Raw genomic sequence first — 8,580 nt, 5'->3', positions numbered from 1 at the left:
TGAAAAGGTGGAAAATGAGGATTAAAAGGAAAAAAAAAACTAGAATTAAAAGAAAAAAATGGTGGCATCTTGGAGAAAGAGAATCGAATTGTAGAGCAAGAGTTGGATTAAAATTGAATTGAGAAGGACTTTGATCAACTATAAGAGCATATCACAACCAAAAACTATGAAAATCAATTCTTGGAATGAATTGGAAAGCATCTAAGAAGGATTAGAAAGGCTAAAGGGCAGGTTGAGAATCAAAATAAAATTAGAATTAATCCTAACATAGGGTCAGATTCTGACATCTTGTCAGGATTCTCAATATCGAAAACCTTAGATTTCTGCCTTCGCATTGTGAAATGATAAGTTTTGAATGTTAGAAACAAAAATGTCAACCTTTGAATGCAAATCGTACAATGATGAAGAGTTAAGAAAAATGTCAAGTCTCAACATGGCTCATATTCCAACCTCATCCAAATTTTAATCCTAACGACCCCTAAATTTTAGCACAGCTATATGGCCCAATGAATTCCATTTATTGGGATATGAGATCATTTCAAATCACTAAAATTGCTTAATCAAGTCAGCTAATTCAAGTTAACACCCAAATTCAATCAGTTTTAAGGTATAAAACTTAGCTTTTCCAAGGCAAAAGAAATGCATAGAAGTTTTGTAGATATGAGTTTGTAGATTCAAAATTTTATGTCTAAATCCTTTGATTGACTCATTTTATCTTGATGTGATTAGATTTTAAAGTTTTCAAAATTTAGTCTTTCATGTTAGATTAGGCAGAATACCTGATGAATTTTTTAGGTAGAGTGATTCCTCTTAAATTTCACTTCTTATTATCAAATGTTGGTTTTAGGAAGAAGTATGAAACTCAGAGTTTTCAACAAGTGATGTTGGCTTGTTTTGCAAGGAGAGGTTGATGGAAGAATTAAAGGTAAGAGGAGGCTATCACAAGATTTCATCTAGAAGACATGAAAGATGAAGCTCAAACTTAAAAGTACTTACAAAAAAATAAGATCAATATGGAGTTCAATGAGCAAATAACAAATTTACAAGTTCACAATGTGAGGCATCACCCCGACCCTTCATAGCACATCTGATACATTTTATTTTGACATATTATGACTTGATATGTTGAGACATTATCTGATGGACTAGACATTATTATATTATTTTATGTCGTGTGATGCTTTACTTTAAAAATTCTTAAATAGGTTATTTGATGTTTATGTGTAGACATACATTATGATGATGTAATTCAGTTAATGATTCAAAATTATGAAGAAGTTAAATACTTTAATTCTGCCGTTAGTAATGATCAAATATGTTTGTAGAAATGAGAAAAAGGTTGTTTAATGAAAGTTTAATGTTTTGATTAATGTGAATATCCAAATGAATTTTAAATATATACATGTGATTTTTCTCGAGCTACTGATATTCGGTTGAGTGTGCAAGATAATTAAACATGAAATTTATCAGAGAATCGATAATTGGCCCTATGTGCAAACTGTAAGACTAAGGTTGAATCCAATAAATTTATTCGAACCTCATTGTTAAGTTTTTTATTTGTATCGTAATATGAATGTGTGTATCATTTTGTATTTTGTAAGGTGTTGAATGTTACGTAACAGTGAATCTTATGGTGTCACTTGACACTCGTAATATGTATATGTGTATCAACATGTTATTTAGGGTTAGAAAAGTAACATGTTGATCTAAGAATAATTAATTGGTAACCTAGATTAATTACCCTAATTAGGGTTTAGTTGAAATGTTACATTCTTAGAGTTTTAAAAGTTCAAATATTTCAAGCCAATTATATGGGTCCTAAAATGATCTTAGAGGCCAAATTTAATGTAATTCAAGTGCCTAAGGGGTATGTGTATGGGTTAGGAACATTTTCCACCCTTCTAGAACTTCCTAATAGCATTTATGACCCCTTAAATATCTCATTTTCCCTTTAGTGCGAAAATTGAACAATGAGGTTTGTCGAGTTTACACTTCTCTTAAAAGGTTGCCTTGATGGTAGGAACAATTAGGAAGACCCTAGAAGGCTTAAGTCAAGTCTAAAATTATTGTCATTTTAGGTGGATGAGTTTAGAAGCCTATTTAGTAGTCATTTTGAGAGTTGAAGATTGTTCACCCATTCTCTACATTTAGAGAAGACAAGCTTGGAATTGAAGAGGAAGAAGGACTTATCTCAAAACTCCATTTTCATAACCTTTGTGAAGATAGGATTCTTCATGGCCTTGTTCTCCATGCATTGTCCATTGCTTGCTTATGTAAATCTCCTACATGTGTGTATTTCATTTTTGTGTTGTAACATGTGAGGGATGAATTATTGTGGGATTTCTATTTGCTTTCCTTTCATTTTTTTGTTTTTATTTTGTGGAGAAAATGGTTAAGGGTGTGTTGGCATTACTCACCCTCAAATAGGGTCGAAGTAGCCATGTATAAGAGGAGGGATTTAGTTGGACTCTGAGTCAGTGCAGAGTCAAAGAAAGTAAGGTGTTATGAGCCCTTACTTGTTAATACGAACTGATTTTTGTTTGGGAAATAAGGAGAGAAAGAATAAAAATTCAATGTGATTTATAGCCTCAGAAGAGGCACATGATTTGTGTTCGTGATTGGCATCTCCTACCTAGAAAAATCCACCTTCTCCCTAGTTTTGGTTCAATATGAAACTTGTTGTGCAAACATAGAGATTTGTTTGTTGAGTGTGTCAATGTGATTGTATCTAATTGTCACCCGATTGATTTCCGTTCTCCTAAGCTTGGGGTGGGGCCTCACATTGAGGCCTTAGTTGGGAGGTAAGCTCTCCATGGTTATCTTTATGTAAATTTGCAGATTGTTGAGATAGTATCTTGAAATGGGGCAAAACTAGATTCAAAATTGTCATGGTATTCTTGAGTTCATTGTTATGGAGACTTCTCCTTGTAGTGATTCCATTGAATCTTGTTCATGTTATAAAAAGAAAGTTGGATGCCTATTGGATCTATTGATTGTCAATCTTCCTAATATAGTTGTTATTGTAATAAGGGAAAATATGATCCTCATGAATAAAAATTTGATAGTAAATAGGAGAACATGTTAAACGGATTTCATTGTAAATCTCTTGTAATTGATTGGTATAGGATGAATGTACAATAGTAGTTATCACAATTCACTTTTTGTACCCTTGAAAATTCAATTCTAAAGGCAAAGTAATCAATTCTATTATAGATATTGATGTTGTATAAAGCTATTCAATTTGATTATGACTATGATCTATAGGAAATTGGATTCGAATCAATATTACCTTATATTGCATGTGTTATAAAATATTTAAATTACTCCTAATGTAGATGCAAAATTTAACATCAAAACTATTCCTACAAATCCATTCAAGAAAATGAACAAAACATTACTACCTTATGCAATGTTAGAATTTCTATAAAAAAACCTAACACTTGGATGAGAAAAGAAATCTTAAAATTTCATCTATTTTAGAGCCAAAATGCTCTCTGGATTTTGTATGAAACAAATTAATTCTCTTTTAGTAATAGAGAATATTCTTATAAGATTCTCCTTAAAAGACTTTTTGATACCTTTTTCAAATTATAAATATATAATTTATTTTTTTTTTTTTTTTAAAAAGAAAAACAAATCTTATCTATATCCTACATTTACCTTATCCCCCTCACCCACTAAAATTTAATTCATAAATTTTTGTTGTCTATGCATTCAAAATGATGATCTCACCCCCTTATCTTGCCTGCCACGTGAGTGTTGGACATTAGACACATGCTTGGGACAACAAGCACTTGGGATAGCAAGCAAAGTTTTTAAAAAATCAAACATTTAATGCAATTTTCTATCAAATTCATCCTGCACATCAATGGGCCCTTGGTCTACTGGTGAAGTTGAATGGCTCACAAAGAGCCCACCAAGGATCAAGTCTTGCTAAGTGCAAGGCTCCGACATCATAAGGGATGAGGTCGAGATTGTGCCCCAAGTTATTTTGACTGCGTGGATGCCCCTCAGTCCTTGGCTCTAAGCTGAAGAGGTTTCAAGCACAAGTGGGCCCATATCGGGTTCCTAAAAAGTCTATGTGGTGACCTTCACTAGTTGGTAGCTCACAAGCTTCGTGCCTCGCTCAGTTGCCTTGCAGGTCTAAACCCTCCATCAAAAGAAAAATTCATCCTGCACTTCCCTCTCCCACGTACCCTCTTGGCTCCCATTCTCCAACATAGATTTTTCATTCCTCATGTTGGAAGCCGCACACCCCACTCCCCATGTGAGACATGACTGGCATGTTGACCCAGGGGTTTGGGGGTGTAAAGGGTTTTTGCAAAAGAAATTGTTTTAAAAACACTCACCTCTCCTTGCCTAGGATGTTGACCTTCCCTCCCATGCTTTGGAGAAGGGGTTGCTTGAGCAGTGTGGGAGGTGTTTAGGATAGTGCCCACGTAGGAAGCAATTAAGTGGGGTAGGGTGTAAGGGTGATTAGTTAGGAAGAGTTAGTTGGTAGTTAGGTGTTAGATGTTTAAAAGGTAAGATGGAGTTAACTAGGACTTAGGGTGTAAATAAAGATTAGTATTTTAAATATTAAAAAAGAAGAAGTAAGATTTAATGTTTTTTCAATTAGTATTTGATTCAATTGTTTTGGTTAAAATTAATTTTGATCAATTGTATTTATGTCTTGTCTTTTAAAAAGGTAAATGGTTAGATTGTCTTGTCTTTTAAAAAGGTAAATTGTTAGACTTGTATTATAGTTTAGTCGTTAATTAGGTGTTAATGTTTGAGGCTTAGCTTTTAAATTTAAATATTTTAATGACTTTGAAAATTAAAATTTTATAATTTAATGGATTTAATAAAGTTGAATTAATAACTAAGAATAATAGTCTATTGGATTAAGGCTAAGTCAGATTCGGGTTGCAAGTAGAAAGTTATGATAGATAAATAGGGATAAAGGTTGGATTGATATTAAATGTTGATTTAACATATGAAATTATATTATACAATTCAAAAAGTAATTAAATATTACGTTGTAATGTTTGTATACAATTACTTAAAAGTTCATTTAATTCAATTGCGAGGGTTATAGGAATGTAGGGGCATTGAAGGAATCATAGTTTGATTTCTTGATCAAGGTGAGGAATATGATTGAGGGATGAAATGAGTGTCATGAATAATTTAATAATAAATATTTAATGATTTTAACTAGTTTAAATGTTTATTTTAATAATGGAAATAAAGTATTAAAGGTAATTAAACAAATGTTCTGAAATGATGAAAGTGGTTCACCCAGGAGATTGAGCTGACACATGAAATGAAATATGGAATCATAGCAAACCTAATGTCTTGTGTGTCTTAGTCAAACATGTTGATTCAATTTTAGGAACTATGGAACCCTAATGCTTTGCTTGAATTTATGATGTCACTCTCTAATTGAGATGTCGACTCTGCATCATTTTGAATCACAACTAGAACTCACTTTTAAACTTTCCATAACCTATTCAAGTAACATGTATTAAACATAGTGGTTATTTAACTTTTAAAAAAAATATCCGTGTGTTTTTGCCCCAATATTTTGGGCATGACACACAAGTAGAAATTTTTTTATCACCAATTTAAATTTCTTTCAAAAATCCAAGTTCAGTTAAAAAAATTTAGCGACATGAAAGACTTCTTCACTTCAAGAATGCCAAGGTCAAAAAGCCAAAAATGAGAAAAAATGAAAAAAACAAGGACGCAAGTTCTTGAAGATAAAACAATTCACATGCCATCATCATCTATTTAAGACTCGTGATATTTCTCATCATCAAAAGATATTTATCAAATCTATAAGGCAAGCATGCTAAGGTGAGGCCCGCTCATCTTTGACCAATCACAAGGCTACAACTACACTATCTCAAGCACATTCAATCATATTATATGTATGTACATGTGGAGTCCACATTATGCCTCTACCTAATCTAATTTCTTGTTTTCTCTAAAGACATTGTAAGTTTCTTATTACCCCATAGGGTGGTGCCTTTGTGCAATCGAATGCGCATTTAATGTTTGTTGCAGTTAGATAGGTTAGAGTTTTGTTCGCTGAATCTCGACCTTTGAATTCAAAATGATTTTGGCCCTTCATTGTAATTGAACAACTATAAAAAGTCAAGTTCTTCTATTTGCAACTCATTAGATTGAGGAGATCAAATTAGTTTTAGAGCAGAGTAGACTGTTAATGTTTTATAGTTCTATCGGATAAAACTTAAAGAATAAATATAACATTCAACCCTTGATTAATATTATAGATATTAATAATATCCTTTGTTATGTGTTATATATATATATATAACCCAATACATATCTATCTTTCATGAGTTTATCAATGGCAGTTATATTACTCTCATTTAATTTAATCTGTGTTTTGGTAAGTGCAAATCATGTGTTTTTGTTCCATCGGAAGTCATGCACCCGATTGGACATGACCTCAATATGGAGTCACAACCCATCGAGGTCGTGACTCCCTTTAATCATACATATATTACCTCATTCAACCTGTGATGATATTAAAAAAAAAGAGGAGAAAAACATGGATCTCACATATTATTTTGCCTTTCAGTTTTGCCTGTCGCTCACCACCTTTTCCTTGTGATGTCATCAATATTCATAAAGTCTATGTAAAGGGTATAATCACTCAATTATATATTGAGTAAAGTTATTGACATGTATAAAGTTAATATTATAAATTGAGTCAACTTTATTAATATATCTAGCAAATTCCTTTCTATTGCAAGGTCCTTTGTATATTGCCTCAATATATTTAATAAAGATAGAAATCAAAATTGTTAGAAGGATTAAAATTAAAATCTGAAAATCAACATGGTATCAGAGTAGGTCTAAAGAAAAGATCAGATCAATTTTTCTTATTGTCAAAATAAATAAACTTCTAATATATCATTATATTATTTGAAGATGGTGAACAACATGAGGCTCGAAGGTAGGCTTGAAGGTGCTTCTGATTTTGAAGCTTGGAAATTGTGAATGATGCTAGTTTTGAGAAAGCATGAACTACTAACTATAGTAAGTTCTCCTAAACCTGAGAAAGACAACGAAAAGAATCAATGGGAAAAGGACAACACAAGAGTAATGGAATTATTAGTGGATGGAATGAAAAATCATTTACTACCTATTATTACCAAGTTGGACTCTGCATATGATATGCTAAAAGAACTTGAAGACATGTTTGAAATTAACAACACTAGTAGGCGTCTTACTCTGAAGAACCAACTTGCTAATATAAAAATGAATAAAGGAGAAACCATAACCTCACACTTAATGAGGATAACAGATTTAAGAAACCAACTCTTAACAATTGGTCACATCTATGATAGTAAGGAGTTGACCATTATAACATTAAATGGACTCCCTTCTTCATGGGAAAATTTTAGACAAGGAGTATGTGCCCGCTCCAAACTCCCTAAATTTGATCGACTAAAGGCTGACTGCATTCAAGAAGAATGTAACCTAATATCTAGAGGAATCAATAATGGACCCACAAGTGAAAGCATTCAAGCTCTAAGCACTAAGTTGAAAAGGAAAAAGGGGAAATACTCTGATAGTAAATCCTTTCACAAGAAACAAAGAGACTACTCCAAAGTTCAATGTTACAAATGCGACAACTTTGGACACACTGCAACAATATGTCCTGATAGACTCAAACATCAAGCTTCTCTTGCTGAAGTCAGCAATCCAAACTTGAATTCAAAGTGTTCTCCATTCTAAAGTAATATTGGATTAAGAGGGAGTTCATACTCACTAAACCTTTGAAGGTAAAACTTTGTATGTTATAATTATTAAGACAAAGTCTCAAACATTTGATTATTGTACAAATGAATTCTTATTTGTTTTATATGGGCTCTGTGTACATCATGAGGAAGTGACGACTTCTAAAATGATTCACTTGTATTATAAGTTATTGAAAGGTGATGATCTAACAATAACTGAAATTTTCTATTATGATAGACTATATCTTGTATGGTGGATTAAATTCCTTAAATAGACCATGGCCTTCTACTGTGATGGACATCTATGACGTTTAAGTAGATCACAATAGAAGATGTATTGCATGGTGGATTAAGTTCCTTAAATAGACCATGGCCTTCTATTGTGATAGACATCTATGATGTTTAAGTAGATCACAATAGAAGATATTTTGCATGGTGGATTAAGTTCCTTAAATAGACCATGATATATCTCTCTAATATGATGGCCATCTTATGATGATTGAGTTAAATCATGATAAACTATGATGAATATCTTCTGATCTAAGATATTTCCTTTGTTAAATTAATGTTGAAAGTTATATCTCATCTTGTATTTATCCTTCCTAACTAAGAGGGAGTGTTAGTGTTTTATAGTTCTGTCGGATAAAACTTAAAAGAATAAATATAACATTAAACCCTTGATTAATATTATAGATATTAATAATATCCTTTGTTACACACACACACACACACACACACCTCAATACATATCTATCTTTCATGAGTTTATCAATGGTAATTATATTACTCATGTAATTTAATTTGTGTTTTGGTAACTGCAAATCATGTG

Source organism: Cupressus sempervirens, chromosome 8 (genome assembly GCF_028749045.1).
Source record: "Cupressus sempervirens isolate cs-2001-9-10 chromosome 8, ASM2874904v1, whole genome shotgun sequence".
Classification (NCBI taxonomy): domain Eukaryota; kingdom Viridiplantae; phylum Streptophyta; class Pinopsida; order Cupressales; family Cupressaceae; genus Cupressus; species Cupressus sempervirens.
Note: the sequence above shows the minus strand (reverse complement) of the source record.